Source organism: Apodemus sylvaticus, chromosome 17 (assembly GCF_947179515.1).
Source record: "Apodemus sylvaticus chromosome 17, mApoSyl1.1, whole genome shotgun sequence".
Classification (NCBI taxonomy): Eukaryota; Metazoa; Chordata; class Mammalia; order Rodentia; family Muridae; genus Apodemus; species Apodemus sylvaticus.
In genome coordinates this window covers 5,560,171-5,577,657 of record NC_067488.1, presented here as the reverse complement: position 1 = coordinate 5,577,657, position 17,487 = coordinate 5,560,171, and the positions used below count along the sequence as shown (strand labels likewise).

General features: G+C 45.8%; 1 protein-coding gene across 2 annotated transcripts in view; it reads left to right on the top strand.

Annotated features, from left to right (window-relative positions):
- Ncald (neurocalcin delta) overlaps window positions 1-17,487 on the top strand; it is a 445,096-nt gene that overhangs the window by 121,203 nt on the left and 306,406 nt on the right. For both annotated transcript variants that reach the window (XM_052160541.1, XM_052160539.1), the window contains exon 2: window positions 11,478-11,538. The gene's annotated coding sequence lies outside the window, so the exon portion shown is untranslated. The remainder of the gene's footprint in view (window positions 1-11,477; window positions 11,539-17,487) is intronic.

The window sequence follows — 17,487 nt, the reverse complement described above, 5'->3', positions numbered from 1 at the left end:
AGAGTGTTGGGATTACAGGCGTGTGCCAGCACCGCCCAGCTCAAGTTGCAGTTTAAACCCATTAACTAACATCTATTGACTATTGACCTTTAGATCTGCCTGGGGTCTTCCAGAGATCAGGTAGTTATCAGTTAATACATTGTGGTGGTTATCATTATTAGTTTATACTTTCGTACTCTGGAATGCCTCATGGGTGGATACCGGAGTTCGCCTTATCTTTGACTTCAGGTGGGAGCAGGAAGAGGGCATCTTAACTAAGGTCATTACAAAGACTCTGAGTTCTTTCTCATGTTAGTCAGGTAATTCTTGGAACAAAGAAGGGGAACAGTCGCTGGTCTCACAGCTATGACTTCTCAGGTGCTGGGAGTCCAACTTGGTCCTCTCCAGGAGAAAGTGCTCTCAACCTCGAAGCATCACTCTAGACGAGTGCTTGTGTGTCCTCTGAGATGGTGTCCCATCTCACCGCAGCTCTCTCGTGCTGCGAACCCCAGGGTCTGGAACTGAGTGTGCCCGGTGCCCAGTTTGTGCCTGCCAGGGGCAGGCATCCTCCGTGGTTATTTTCTCAGGTACTATTTTGAAATGCCTTAAACTGTCCCCTAGACAGGATAGACTTGACCCGAGCCATGCGGTTACCATGGCATCCAGAGACAGCCTCTGGAAGCTCATCAACTTCTCCAGACACAGAGCCGGAACACTGCTTTGAAGGAGCATTCTCTACCTCAGCAGACAAGAATAGAAACAGTATTTATCCGAGGCGGTGACACTGACTCGCAGGCCTCCTCTCTAGGATAATTCTCCTTAATGTTTCTGCTGACCACTGTTCAGCGGTTGTGTGCCGCTGCGTTGGCTGGCTGGCCGCACTTTTCTTTCACCTCTAATCAGAAAGCTTCTTTCCGAATAAAATAGAAATGTGAATGGCCCTGCCTATGAGGTCCTTTTACATTTCAGAGAGAGGTTAAAGCAATTGAGCCAGTCCTGTTTATTCAGGAGCTAAAATGAGTCTGCCCAGGAGAGAGAGACAGATCTGTGTTCTTCCTGAGTGACGGCTTCCTTCTGGTGGAGTTCTTTGTTTCCTGAAGATAGAAATTATTATGTATATTTGAGGTTTAAGCTGCAGTATGAAAGGATAGAGGATAAACTGGTTGCTATTGTGAAACAGATGAGCAAATCAATTATCCAAAAATTTTATTGACAAGAGCATCAAATATTGGCTTTGATGAGACTGCAGCACGAGGCCGGTGTATTAACGTTGGTGTTCGTCCGTGTGTTCGATCTCAGCTGTTCACCCTCTGAACCAGCCGCACTAGCGCGCCTGCTCCTTCTCTGTGGCTTCCGACACGCCCTTCCCAACACTGCTTTTCCCTGCCCTCACTACTGAGCTAACATAAACATATTCTCACACAGAAGGAAGATTATACTGTTTTTATTTTTAGTGAAATAATTCTTTGATGTTAATCTAATTTTCATTAATGTCTTGTTAAATTACTGAGAGGGTTGGGCTTTTAGAAATTCTCATTGTTTGAGACGTCTGCTGCGTGGCAAGGCTCCGGACCACCAGCTCTCTGCCTTCCAGTTAGGAGGCAGGGACTGTCTAAGCCAGGAATTTCTATTGTGTGGCATTCACGTAACAGTTGACCATGCCAAGCCCTTTTTAAACCGCTGTTATTTGAACTACAAGGGGGGTAATGACCTCCCTAAGGCAGAGATGGGAAGATTTCTGTTTGTTTGTTTTCAGGCTCAGCCCCTTTCAGATGAAAGGATTAAAGAACACATAGGAAAGACAAACATCTCACACCCCACTCCTCCTCACACCCCGCTCCTCCTCACACCCCTCTCCTCACACCCCACTCCTCATACCCCACTCCCTCTCACACCCCACTCCTCACACCCCACTCCTCCTCACACCCCACTCCCTCTCACACCCCACTCCTCCTCACACCCCACTCCTCCTCACACCCCACTCCTCCTCACACCCCACTCCTCCTCACACCCCACTCCTCACACCCCACTCCTCCTCATACCCCACTCCCTCTCACACCCCACTCCTCCTCACACCCCACTCCTCCTCACACCCCACTCCTCCTCATACCCCACTCCTCCTCACACCCCACTCCTCCTCACACCCCACTCCTCCTCACACCCCACTCCCCCTCACACCCCACTCCTCCTCACACCCCACTCCTCCTCACACCCCACTCCTCCTCACACCCCACTCCTCCTCACACCCCACTCCTCCTCACACCCCACTCCTCACACCCCACTCCTCCTCACACCCCACTCCTCCTCACACCCCACTCCTCCTCACACCCCACTCCTCCTCACACCCCACTCCTTCTCTCTTCGGGTTTTTCTCCTCCACCCCACCCCCCCACCCCTCCCCAGACTATCTTGTGCAGCCCAGGTTGGCCCCTAGCACTCTGTAGATAAGAATAACCTTGAACTTCCACCTCTCAAGGGCTGGGGCTACAGGTGTGCACTACCAGCCCCTCCCACATCGTCCCTTTTAGAGTCCCCACTTCTGCTCTGGCCCTGAGACCTAAACACATGGTCAGCAGTCAGGGGAACACTTTGCTTTAAAGCAAGTTTTACAGGACACGGGAAATGAATAAGAAATAAAGACCCCCAGGAGGCAGGAAAGGTCAATCTCAGCCTCAGCGGTAAGTTGACAAAGGGTAGTAAGCTAGGAGTGTGCCTAGGCCAAGGCCTTGGGCTAGGTCTGTGACTGGGAGGAAAGTTTGTTAGTACTGCACCTCCCCATCCTCCCCTCGCCCTCCCCACTGTGTAGCCGTGACTGACTGACGACTGACTGACAGACTGACTGACTGACTGACTGACTGACTACTGGTACAGATAGTCAGGTGGTTCAGGAAGTAGACTGAGAGTGAGAGTGGTCTCGCATCTTCTTTTTAATGCTTTTGATTCAAAACATCTCTGAGCAGCACAATTTGGGGTGAGACAGTCATAACTCAGAAATGCCTCTTTCAAAGCCGGTTTTTACCAGGCGGCAGAGTGGGAGCCGCAGCCTGCTCTTCCCCTTTCAGTCTCGGCTGCCTTGTCCTAGGGTGTGGTGCAGAGAGCGCTCAGCTCAGCGCCTGCCTGAGCATCGGCCGCGTTCTGTCTCCTCTCCAGTGCCCAGTTTGCCTTAAGCCCCCAGGCCAGGCCATTTTGTCTCCTGTTGCATCCTTTGACTTAGGACAGCACCCAGCACACAGTGAGAACGTTGCCCAAAGGATAATTGTGTTAAGCAATGGTGGTGCTGTGTGGCAGCTCTCGGGAATCCAGGGAAGACAGATCTCCGTGAGCTGTAGGTGACTCTCTAGTCAGCCTGGATGTATAATGAGACCCTTGCTCTTAGCCAGGGCTCTGTTGCCGTAGAGACACCATGACCACAGCAACTCAGAAAGGAAAGCATTTATTTGGGGAAGGCTCACAGTTTCAGAGGGCCAGGCCGTTGCCATCATGGCGGGAAGCATGGCGGTGTGCAGGCGGACATGATGTGAGCTGAGTAGTTTAGAGTTCTACACGTGCATCCGCAGGTAGCAGGGAGAGAGACTCTGGACTCGGAACAGGCTTTTGAAGAGCTCACCTCCAATGACACACTTTCCCAACAAAGCCGCATCGTTAATCCTTTCAAACAGCGTCTCTCCTTGGTAACCAAGTATTTAGATCTGTCAGCCTGTGGGGTTGTTCGCATTCAAACCACCACACATGGTCTTCCGAACAGAAAGAGAGGAAGAAAGAAAATACAGAGAAAAAGAAAGAGTAAAAGTAATGCCAACACTGCACCCTCCACCCCTGCCTCTGCCCACTCCACCCCTGCCTCTGTGCACTCCTCAGCTGCCTCTGCACACTCCACCCCTGCCTCTGTGCACTCCACCCCTGCCTCTGCACACTCCACCTCTGCCTCTGCCCACTCCATCCCTACCTCTGCGCACTCCACCCCTACCTCTGCGCACTCCACCCCTGCCTCTGCACACTCCACCCCTGCCTCTGCACACTCCACCCCTGCCTCTGCACACTCCACCCCTGCCTCTGCGCACTCCACCCCTGCCTCTGCACACTTCACCTCTGCCTCTGCCCACTCCATCCCTACCTCTGCGCACTCCACCCCTACCTCTGCGCACTCCACCCCTGCCTCTGCGCACTCCACCCCTGCCTCTGCACACTCCACCCCTGCCTCTGTGCACTCCACCCCTGCCTCTGCCCACTCCACCCCCTGCCTCTGCACACTCCACCCCCTGCCTCTGCACACTCCACCCCTGCCTCTGCACACTCCACCCCTGCCTCTGCATACTCCACCTCTGCCTCTGCACACTCCACCCCTGCCTCTGTACACTCCACCCCTGCCTCTGCATACTCCACCTCTGCCTCTGTACACTCCACCCCTGCCTCTGCACACTCCACCCCTGCCTCTGTACACTCCACCCCTGCCTCTGCATACTCCACCTCTGCCTCTGTACACTCCACCCCTGCCTCTGCACACTCCACCCCTGCCTCTGCACACTCCACCCCTGCCTCTGCACACTCTACCCCTGCCTCTGCACACTCCACCCCTGCCAACATCTTTGTCACATATTCACCAATAGTCTGCACCTTTAAAAGTTTTTTCTTCTTCTTTTTTCTTTTAATGTAATAAACTAAATTCAGGGACTGGTTGAAGAATGAATCATTCTAATTAATTGGAAAAGAGGTTAAACTTTGACATAGTTTCAATTGGCTCTTCTAGTCAAGTAATTACGTAGTAATTTAGCATTAAATAATTGCTTCCATCTTTATCCCAACCTGGGTTAATATTTTCTGAGTTTGGTAGGACCATATTTTTCAAAAACTTCGATTAAGGATCAACTACTGAAGCTCTAACTCAGGGCTGAACTCCTACTTTTCTTAAATAAGGTTTCATTGGGGGCAGGCCTGGAGAGATGGCTCAGCAGTTAGAGTGCGTCTGCTCTTCAGAGGACCTGGGTTCAGTTCCCAGCACACCGGGGAGCTCACAGCTGCCTGCAATTCCAGCTGCAGGGGTTCTGATTCCTTCTTCTGGCCTCTGCACACCTAAACCCACCTGCTCTTACCTACATGCAGATACATGCCTATGTGTCTGTACACATAATTTTAAGGGAAAATATTTGATTGTGGAATAATTTTATATTTACACCAAAGCAACAAAGACAGTGCAAAGAACTCCTAAGTCTCCTTTCTCTAGATTCTCTTAATGTTAATGTCTCAAATAACATACTGTATTACCAAAACTAATAAGCAGACATATATATCATATTGTAAATATTTAATATGTAAATACAATTATATATATTTACAGTATGTAAATATATATACTACGATTCAGGCTGCTGAGAATGCCCTAGATTTCCTGCTAACGCCCCTGTCTGTTCTGTCTCCCTAGCTTTCTTGGGTGCATGGTGTTTTCTTTATTTTTAACAAGCTCAGCTTCCTTTGGAGTGGTACATTTGCCCGCTTCTCCCAAGCTCAGCCCTTAGCAGTCAGGGACCTAGCAGAGCACGTCGGTACACGCTGGAGCATCCTGGAGAAAATTCAAAATGTTGTTTATCGAGGTGAAAGTGAATAGATGAAGGTTGTTAGGGCAACCAGGAGGTGTCTGCAAGCATTTCCTCTCTTCGGAGCCATGCTGGGAGCAGAACTACCCAAGCAGAGCAGTTGCCAGGGATGTGCATCTGAGAAGTAGCCACTTAGAGAGTCCGGAGCCCTGAAGTCCAAGTGTGTGTGGAAAACAGACCTGGACTTTAACTCCATCACCCAAATCTCCTGCATCAGCCTCATTTAATAAACCCAACAGACAGTGAATGGGGGATGGGTGTTCTATTTCCTGGTCACAAAGAGGGAAGGTGAAGAATTAAATGTATTTCTATGTAGCCTTAGAAACTGTCCAGTTTATCAACATGTGACCTGTTTCAGCAAGTGTAAAGTAATGAAAATTGCTCTGCCCAACCAAATAAACCAACATGCAGATGGCATAAGGAAGCATCACCTCAGGCAGGTGTGGGATTGATAACAGGATTTTAGAGAAAAATCGACCACCTGGGGACATTTGCATAAAACCATGCTCCCCCCCCTTCTATTTTATTACTTGGTTCTAGGCTTTGGAAGAGTGATGACCACTTCTTCCTAACAACAGCAGGCTAAATTTTGGAAAAATATGATTCTGAAAATGTATCTTGCTTTTTATTTGAATGGCCCAGTAATAAACCCAAATGGGCGCTTGTTGCCCAGGGTGGGGTTTGGGGGGTGTGGGGAACACGGCAATGAACGACTTTCCTGATGTTTGATAGCGCTGCTGGTTTCTGCTGTGCTGTTAGTTTTGTTAGTGGGAATGAGCCAACGAGATTTCGTTGCTTTGTCTCAGATGAGTAGAAACTCAAAAGGCTGAATATCAATCTGGTCTTTTGACATTAAATGCATTAAATTTGCCTCAAACAGAAGGCTCTGTAGGGCGTTGTCACACACACACACACACACACACACACACACACACCGAATAAGCGTTTCGCATATATACGGGTCTTCAGCATTGGCTCCTCATCTTCCTATCGGAGAGAATCCCCTTTGCATTCATCTTGAATGTGGTTGCACTGGGACTTTAGCAAGATGGAGACTTTTCTGAAGGTTTCAACGAAGAATATTAACTGAAAGGACTACTGTAGAACTGGAGGCAGGATCACAGAAATAAACGAGGAGTCCCCTGGTCGGTAATCAGCAGGAGTGGGAAGCCATTTTTACCTTGGTTCAGAGAGGTGAAGGAACAAATAATGGGGCCTGGTATAGGGGGTTACAATCCCAAGCAAAGGGTCACTCAGCAGAAACCACATCGGTGAGGGGATAGCGCTGCTACCACAGTGTGAGGAAAGTGAGGGAGCCATCAGCCATCGCCCCCAGAGACGGGAGGAGTGTGTGCGGTGCCGGTCAGGGGGAGCGTTCTGTGGGGTGTGCAGGATGCCACTCACTGGTCCACTGTAATGGAACCCCTCCACTTCCACCCCCACCCCTTATACCAGCTACCTGGAGCAGATGATTGTAAATTTAGGTTTGGAGGAAATCCAATCTAGATGTAGTAAACTAAGAGGTAAATTTAGTCTTTAAAGGACGGTTTTAGAGTTTTAAAATGAATTATTCTTCCCCTAGACTATTGAGGTTACAGTTCATAAAAGCCCTATGTCCTTGCATTGCTCAGTCCGTTCATATGTTGAGAAAGATGTCATCCTTCAGCGCTATAAAGGTTGTTTATCTCTGTGATCTTGCCCTCAAGGCCTCAAGTCCTAACGGGCACTTTGAGAGTTAAACTGACCACCACAGCCTGTGTGATATTATTGCTCTAATGGGTTGTTTCTGTTAGAGCCAAATGTAATTACTAAATAATCATTTCCAGTTGCCCATTGATTGTTTGTGCATGAAATATTTAATGAAAATAGACCCAAATGCTGCTGCCATGGAAAGACCCACTTCTGGGAAAAAAAAAAAAAAAAGAAAAGAAAAATTGTGTTTTCTCTCTTACCCTAGTTGCAGGTTATCTGCAAATAACCTTAAATGTTTGTGGTAACTCACACAAAACCTGTTTCCAGGTTCACTGTAGACCTTCAGGTGTAAGGCTCAGGGACACAGAAATGGTGAGCGTAGCAGCTTCAGGGAAGGGACTGTGAGATGTCTTCTTTAGCCTTGGGTTCGACGGTGACATGCGGCAACGCACGGCCATGTGCCTCCAGGAAAATGAGTTCACACGGGATTTCTCTTTTCTTTGTAGATGAACTCAGAAAAGCCTAATGTCTGCTTGCTGCCTACTTTACTGTGATGTTTCTTCCAAATAACCCAGCGTTTCCTTCCCACATTGGTCAAAACTCTCTTTATTTAATGTTCCTGAAAACAAAAATCATGTTCATTAAAATATTATTTATTCGTGTTATACATTTGTGCAGAATCTAATCAGGTCAAACTGTGCTTTGATTGTTCCTTAGCCCAGACAAGGATATCTGACATGTCTTTGTTTTCAGCCATGCAGGAAAATACTGAGTTAAAAGATTAAAAAATGATCATATGCTCATGAGGATTCACTCTGGTGGTCAGCGAGCCCAGGCAGAGTTCAGAGGTCTTTGACTCTCATTGCTTAAATGAATTTACTTGAAATTTTAAACAAAGCTAAAAATAAAATCTGTCTAGCACAATTTACAAAAAGACTGTCACTGTTTCCCAAGAATCAGTAAGTGGCTTACTGTTCCCTACTCTAAGTAAATACTGTGACCTTTGTTGTCGTTTTTTTGGTCTGACCTGAGTGAGATGCCAAAGCAGGCGGTGCTGAGGCCACAGCATGCTACCTGTCATGTGACGCCCCTGATAGATAGATGCTTTTTTACGCTTGCAGTGCTTTTCGCTTGTTTTCAAGATGGCGTCCTATGTCAGTGGGTGGCACCCACAGCACAGCTTGAGTTCTATTGCTTTTGCATCCCTCAAGGTCAGTTGGGCACCATGCTTGTCTTCCATGGCCCTTTAGAGAAGACCCACTTCCCTTCTTTCTGTTAGCTCTGTAGCCAGAGCCCTTCCCTTGGCCTGAGCTATAGAGCGAGCCCCTAGCCAGCTTGCCTGTCACAGGGCCCCCACCTGCTCACAGGGCCCCCACCTGCTCACAGGGTCCCCTAGCTCCTGCCACCAGTAATCTTCCTGGACCATCACATATCAGGCTATGTGTCTTCTTAACCATGCTCAGTTGCTTCAGTTACCGTTGACAGAATAAGATCCTCTGCCAATAACCGACCATTATTTGCACACTGCTAGGAGCAAAACCCTGTGTGAGGACTGGTCACCTTGCCGTTCTACACGGTGTCCTCGTTAGCTTGTGATTTTGTGGATAACAAGCGTTGTGCTTGTTAGCTGTAAATGTAAATGTACAGGGCCAATCAAGTTTCTGGCCAGCATTCTTTATTATATATTGCAGTCCATGAAACTTTGTAAGGTGAATAGCTTGGAAAATCTCATACATAATCCTCCCCAGGTGGCCCGATGGGGCCTCTAATATTTTTTGTAACTACAGTTCTTTTTAGAATTTTCAGGTCATAAAATTTTTGCATTACTCCAATCTTGATTTAAGGTACACTTTCATGGATGTCTTCCTAACACCTGCTACTGTACCAAGCCCTTAGCATATACAACATGTAAAGTCACATCAACAAAGACAATGGGGAGCCTGCCGTCACAGACAAACATGGATTTATTACCATGCTACAGGGTGAAAAGAGTTTCTGGAACAGTCGAAGGTCTTTTCTTTAGGAGGCAGAACTTTGCAGAGTTGTGGAGGCCTTGTTGCAGTCACACCGAGAGCCACGGGTCTGCATGAGCCTCTGCTGTGTCTGAACTTAGTTCATCTCACACACTGCGGTTTGAGCGGTTGCTGTGCTATGAGTCACGGTCCACTTTTACAAGCTGTGGCTTTTGCTTTAGTTCCAGGTCCCATTTCACGTGCTAGTTATAATGGCTTTACTATAAAAGTAGAAGAAATGCCAGCACAGTGTCTCTCTCCAGGGAATCCCCAGGGAGGCTATTGTGTATGTGTTGTAAGAACAAGGTGTTCCCGAGCTCAGAAGAAGCAACTTATTTTTTTTACATGCCTAGTTTTTTTCTTGCTGTTATTTTTCGAGTCAGAGTCACATTATCTCAGACTGGCTTCGACTTTGCTGTGTAGCTGAGGCTGGCCTAGGACTCTTGGCCCTCCTGCTTCCACATTCCAAGTGCTAGGATTACAGGTGTGTGCTACCACATCTAACTAACCATTTTGTTGAACTTCTATAATATTCAAGGCTCTATGCACATTATACACCAAGCAAATTACACACATTATTTTTTTTAATTCTTTAATTCTAGCAATCGGAAGTGGGTGATATTTTTCTTACTCTGAGGACCTTGGACTTTACTAGACAAACATTTACAGGGCACTCTCCTAGTGATGCTCGTAATCTAAGAAAATAAAACTTAGAGGTAGCCGTTACTGCGGAGGGAACCGAGACGCAGGAATGTGGGAGAGCTGCCCTGGGGTCACCACGCTGGACACGCGGCAGAGCGGAGTGCGGGCTCAGGTAGCGAGGCTGTCAGCGGGTTCCCCGCTTCTCTTTAGCCCTGTCCTGTGGGCTCTGGACTTGCACATCTGTATTCTTAGCTCCTCAGTGCCCAAGGAGACGCTTCACAGAGGCACTCAAGTGTGAGCTATTATTTCTGTATGGACCGGGGAAAGCGGGCTCTGATATTCGGTCAGGCGCCGGACCCTTGAGTAGCCCTGGGAACCAGGGTGGTGCTGCTGGGCCAGGGAACCATGAGCCTCTGAATGCAGAAGATGGAGAAATGGTAGGGGGCATAGGAGGCAACCAACAGAGATGGAAGTCTGAGTGAGGACCAGAGTGGGGACTTCTCGTTCTTCACATGTGACACAAAAGGATGTACTTCTCAAAGTCACACTTGGCTCCAAATGATCCTTTAGGAAAGGGACCAGTGAGGCTACTCATGCTGAAGGCAGCACCAGAGTTCTGAGCCAGTGGGAAACAAATGGAGGCGGAGAGAAGCGGTGCTTTGCGATGATGGGTGCTGAGGCCGGTGCTTTGAGGAGCGCGGCACTCATTTTTATGTCAAAGATGTCACTGCTTTCAGTCTTGAGTCTGAAAGGACTTTTTTTTGGAGTTCTGGGGAGGTGACTCGCATTTAATGTTAGCATCAAACTTACAAGGCAGACACTATTCATGTCCTAATTATAGAAATGAGGGAACGGGCTCAGGGACTTCCAGGGTTTTGGGTAACTTACGGGATGGTCAGAGGTAGATTCTAGCTGTTGGTTCCGTTGCCTCAAGAGATTTGTGTCCTAGGAGATGTGTGCTTAGGCGATGCAAAAGGTCTCCAATAGACAGCAATTGTGTGCCCTAGAGAGGTCAGGGTGGCGGTGAGATCAAGGAAGGAGGGGTTTTCAGAGTCTGCTTATCCTTTCCCAGTTATGACTCACAACTTTTCTCTGCGTGCCTCCTACCATGGAATTTCCTGTTTCAGCAGATTGTCAGTCCTTAGATCTCAAGTCATTCTCTGGAAACTTCAGAATGAAATCCTGGTCCCTGTTGCTTGATGGAGTGCCTCCTGGGGACACTGGTTCATTGGCCAATTATCAGTTAACTCTGTGCTGTCCTACTTGTCAGTAACCAGTGGCTCACTTATTTAAATAACAAATAACAGGCACTCTCATCAGGAGGTGCAGTCTTGCGAAGGTCTTTGCTCACTAGGGGCTAACAATGAACGTAGTCAAATTTGGGGTGTGGCATTCTAAACACTCACAGTGACAGAGAAAAGGTGGAGGTGAAACACAAGGGTTGTATTCTTGAAGCGAAGAGATGGTTTGATGTAGGTTCCCCCGGCCCTGTAGAATGCACTTATAGATCAGCTCAATTAATTACCCTCAAAGTGACTTTTCCCTCTGTCCCTGTTGTCAGTGGCAGGTGAAGTGGTCTATGAGAGCCTGAGCCATCGGGAAGCCACCTTGGATTGACCTCGGTAAGTTCCTTAAACTTTCTGCAATGATTTCATTCATTTCTCTCTGTGTGTGCATGTGTGCATGTGGAGGACAGGGGTTGATTTCAGGTGTTGTTACACGGGAGCTAGCCATCCACCTTGATTTGAGACACAGATTCTAATCAGAATTGGGCTCACCAGTTAGGCTAGGCTGGTTTGTTGGTAAGCCATAGGGATCTTCCCTGCTCCCCGCCTGCCCCAGCCCATCACTGGGATTATGAGCCTGTACCCCACCCAGCTTTCCACATGGGTGCTAGGGATTGAGCCCGGGTTCCTGTGCCTGCGTGCAGGCACTATACCCACAGAGCTCTTCCATTCTAGGATAGCGGCAATAGGAAGACTTAACCCCACGGGTGTATCCTGATGATTAGGCTAGAGATCACTTGGCAGGCACATTACTCAGTACACAGTGAGAACTCAGCAAAAGACAGCAAAGTAAATACCCAGGAAATGGCTGTTGTGTGGTAGGCTTGGGTGTAGGCTGTGCACTGTCTAGCTCCCAAGATGGGAATGGTAGAAATGGAAGCCCTGATATCACCTAGATAGTGACCTTCCCCAGAACTCCCTTGAATTAACCCTTTAATCTTCCCTCCCATCTGTTTTTATGCTTGCTTACGACTTAGACACAGATGTTCATGTCGTGCTCAGGTTTATCTGGCTGTCAATGCTGTTGTGAGAGCCATTTGTAGTATTATGCCTTGAGTCTGTATAGTTGATCTCCTTTCTGTTTGTCACGGACAATCTCAATGGTCTTGTTTGTGTTTCAATCCTTAATATGTAATATACTGGTTGTATTTATGTATTTCAGTATTTCTTAGAATATATTGACATTTTCAACCTTTTGGAAAATACATATAATTTTAGTTTTAATATTTTATTAATTTAGTGTGTTGTGCCCTGTGTGTGTGTATGTATGCCCATGTGTGTGTGACCTGTGTGTGTGTGTCCTGTGTGTGCACACACATGCGCTCATGTTTGTATATGTGCCACAGTGAGTTTTATCAGGCTTGGTGGCAAATGTCTTAATGCAGTGAGCCATCTAGACAGCTCCAAGTTCTACTTTCCAATAATTATAATAATAAAAATTCATAATTTTACTTGATCTTGAAAAGTGACTACACTTCTGCTTAAGAGAATTTGTCTGTATGTGACCAGGATAAAACTGGAAAAGAAAGAAGCAGAAAAGGGGAAGGGGAGGAAGATGCGTCCGTTGGTCACTGTGTTGGAACAAGCAGTGCAGTCACCTGTCCGTCTCTCTCCAGTGAAGGTGGAGGCCGTTTCTGGCCGCACTCACGACTCAGGTGGCTCAGGTCTTAGTGGTTTCCTAATGTGAGCATATTACCACCTGGGGCTTTGGTAAGTACTTTGCATATAACCTGACTCATAAGCAAGCTACTTTAGCACGTTCTTATCCTAGGAAATTGGAATCTAGTCCAGGATCTAAACAGAAACTTAGAGCTGTGCTGGAACTGCTGACAACTAGCTTGGAAAGTTCCCATGAAACATGTTGTGAATAAGTTCTTCACATGTCTTCCTTTCTGCCTAAGCTTTAAATCAAGCTATTTTCTACCATTGCCATGTTAAGAGCTAAATTAAAGCCAAGCTAGGATGGCTGGAAGAAACTATTTTTGTTAAAAGAGACATCAAAATCTTGGAAATATCAGGAATTCAAGGTCCATACCTAAACATGGTAAAAGCAATATACAGCAAACCAGTAGCCAACATCAAACTAAATGGAGAGAAACTTGAAGCAGTCCCACTAAAATCAGGGACTAGACAAGGCTGCCCACTCTCTCCCTATCTATTCAATATAGTACTCGAAGTCCTAGCTAGAGCAATTAGACAACAAAAGGAGGTCAAAGGGATATATACTGGAAAGGAAGAAGTCAAAATATCACTATTTGTAGATGATATGGTAATATACTTAAGTGATCCCAAAAATTCCACCACAGAACTCCTAAACCTGATAAACAACTTCAGCATATTGGCTGGATATAAAACCAACTCAAACAAGCCAGTAGCCTTCCTCTACTCAAAGTTTAAACAGGCTGAGAAAGAAATTAGGGAAACTACACCCTTCACAATAGTCATGAATAATATAAAATATCTTGGTGTGACTCTAACCAAGCAAGTAAAAGAACTGTATGATAAGAACTTAAAGTCTCTGAAGAAAGAAATCAAAGATCTCAGAAGATGGAAAGATCTTCCATGTCCATGGATTGGCAGGATTAATATAATAAAAATGGCCATCTTGCTGAAAGCAATCTATAGATTCAAAGCAATCCCCATCAAAATCCCAAATCAATTCTTCATAGAGGTAAAAAGAGCAATTTGCACTTCTGGTTTCCATCTGTGCCCCAGAGCTGACCCTGTGCCACAGCTCTCCATACCCAAATCTTGCTGGGAAAAAGCTGATCTCCTAGGAGTGCTGACATGCCTGAGAGCACAGGTAAGATCACCACTTCTGCTCCAAGGGACCCACCAGGAGCCCTCAGGACACAGGACTGAAGAGCAGCCTGGGACAGGATCCTTCTGGTTTCTATCTGTGTCCCAGAGATGATCTTCTGCTATAGCTCTCCATACCCAAATTCCTCCTGAAGAGAACTGGTCTTCCAGGAGTACTGACACACATGCTTACAGGAGGGACAAGCCACGGTCAGAGACAGCAAGACCAGCTAACACCACAGATAACCAGATGGTGAGAGGCAAGGGCAAGAACATAAGCAACAGAAACCAAGGCTACTTGACATCATCATAACCCAGTTCTCCCACCCCAGCAAGCCCTGGATACCCCAACATACAGGAACAGCAAGACTCTGATTTAAAATTACATCTTATGATGATGATAGAGGACTTTAAGAAGGACACAAATAACTCCCTTAAAGAAATACAGAAGAACACAGGTAAACAGGTAGAAGTGCTTAAAATGGAAACACAAAATTCCCTTAAAGAATTAATGGAAAACACAACCAAACAGGTGAAGGAATTGAACAAGACCATCAGGATCTAAAAATGGAAATAGAAACAATAAAGAAAATACAAAGGGAGACAAGCTAGATTAAAAAAAAAAGGAGACAACCTGGAGATAAAAAAAACCTAGGAAAGACATCAGGAGTCATAGATGCAAGCATCACCAACAGAATACGAGAGATAAGAGAGAATCTCAAGTGCAGAAGATATCATAGAAAACATTGATTGATGCAACTGTCAAAGAAAATGCAAAATGCAAAAAGCTCCTCACCCAAAATATCCAGGAAATCTAGGACACAATGAGAAGATCAAACCTAAGGATCATATGTATAGAAGAGAGTGAAGATTCCCAACTTAAAGGGCCAGTAAATATCTTCAACAAAATTATAGAAGAAAACTTCCCTAACCTAAAGAAAGAGATACATGGACATACAAGAAGCCTACAGATTTCCAAATAGATTGGACCAGAAAAGAGATTCCTCCTGACACATAATAGTCAAAACACCAAATGCACAAAACAAAGAAAGAATATTAAAAGCAGTAATAAGGGGAAAAGGTCAAGTAACATATAAAGGCAGACCTACCAGAATTACACCAGACTTCTCACCAGAGACTATCAAAGCTAGAAGATCCTGGGAAGATGTCATACAGACCCTAAGAGAACACAAATGCCAGCCTCTCTACTATACCCAGCAAAACTCTCAACTACCATAGATGGAGAAACCAAGATATTTCATGACAAAACCAAATTTACACAATATCTCTCCACAAATCCAGCCCTAAAAAGGATAATAGATGGAAAAACTCCAACACAAGGAGGGAAACTACACCTTAAGAAAAGCAAGAAAGTAATCTTTTTTCAACAAACCCAAAAGAAGATAGCCATACAAACATAATTCTACCTCTAACAACAAAAGTAATTGGAAGTAATAATCACTATTCCTTAATATCTCTTAACATCAATGGATTAGTCAAAGAGCGTGGAATACCCATGATACAACTCACAGACCACATGACGCTCAAGAGGAAGGAAGACCAAAGAGTGGATGCTTCAGTCCTATTTAGAAGGGGGAATGATATAATCAAGGGGAGTTGAGGATGGGAGGGACTTGGGAGAAAAAGAGGAGGGGGAGGGGAAAAGAGGTGCAGAGTCAGTCATGGGAGGAGATGGAGAAGCTGTACTGAGGGTCAGGAAATGGAATAGAGGTGTGTCACAATGGGGAATGGGTAACTGAGCGTAGCAAACAGGAAGTCCTAGATGCCAGGAAAGCAAGAGTGTCCCAGAACAAAGGGGAGGGAGAACCTGTGAAGATTATATCCAGAGGTTAGGCATGCCCTCCCCTGGTTGAGGGGTGGGACCACCCACCCATCTCCAAAATTTTAACCCAGAATTGCTCCTGTCTAAAAGAAATACAGGGACAAAGAGTGGAACAGAGACTGAAGGAAAGGCTATCCAGAGACTGCCCCACCTGGGGATCCATCCCACATATAGACAACAAACCCAGACAATATTGCTGATGCCAAGAAGTGCTTGCTGATAGGAGCCTGATACACTGTCTTCTGAGAAGCTCTGCCAGATCCTGACCAATACAGATGAGTATGCTCACAGGCAACCATCAGACTGAACACAGGGACCCCAATGGAGGAGCTAGGGGAAGGACTGAAGGATCTGAATGAGCCTTATCTGGCATCAATGGGAAGAGAGCCCCTTGGTCATGTGGAGACTTGATGCCCCAGTGTAGAGGAATGCTAGGGCAGGAGTGGGTGGATGGTTGGGGAGCACCCTCATAGAAGCAGGGTAACGGGGGATTGGATATAGGGTTTGTAGAGGGGTAAAACCAGGAAAGGTAATAACATTTGAAATGTAAACAAATAAAATATCCAATTTTTTTTTGAAAAAAGAAAGATCAATTTGCAAATTTATTTGGATAACAACAAACCCAGGATATCTAAAACTATTCTCTACAATAAAAGAACTTCTGGGGGAATCACCATTCCTGACCTCAAGCTTTATTAAAGAGCAATAGTGATTAAAAAAAAAAACTGTATAAAAAAATTGGTACAGGGACAGGCAGGTAGATTAATAGAATAGAACTGAAGACCCAGAAATGAACCCACACACTTATGGTCACTTGTTTGACAAAGGAGCTAAACCCATCCAGTGGGGAAAAGACAACCTTTTCAATAAGTGGTGCTGGTTCAACTGGCGGTCAGCATGCAGAAGAATGCAAATTGATCCATTCTTATCTCCTAGTACAAAGCTCAAATCCCAGTGGATCAAGGACCTCCACATAAAACCAGATACACGGAAACTTATAGAGGAGAAAGTGAAGAGCCTCAAACACATGGGCACAGGGGAAAAGTTCCTGAACAGAACACCAATGGCTTATGCTCTAAGATTAAGAATTGACAAATGGGACTCCATAAAATTGCAAAGCTTCTGTAAGGAAAAGGACACTGTCAATAGGACAAAATGGCAATCAACAGATTGGGAAAAGATCTTTACTAATTCTACATCTGATAGAGGGCTAACATCCAATATATATAAAGAGCTCAAGAAGCTAAACTCCAGAGAACCAAATAACCTTAATAAAAAATGGGGAACAGAGTTAAATGGAATTCTTAACTGAGGAATATCAAATAGCCAAGAAGCACCTAAAGAGATGTTCAACATCCTTAGTCATCAGGAAAATGCAAATCAAAACAACTCTGAGATTCCACCTCACACCAGTCAGAATGGCTAAGATCAAAAACTCAGGAGACAGCAGATGCTGGCAAGGATGTGGAGAAAAAGGAACACTCCTCTATTGCTGGTGGGATTTCGAGATGGTATAACCACTCTAAAAATCAGTCTGGTTGTTTCTCAGAAAATTGGACATAGTATATGAGGACCAAGCTATACCACTCCTGGGCATATACCCAGAAGTTGCCCCAACATGTAATAAGAACACATGCTCCACT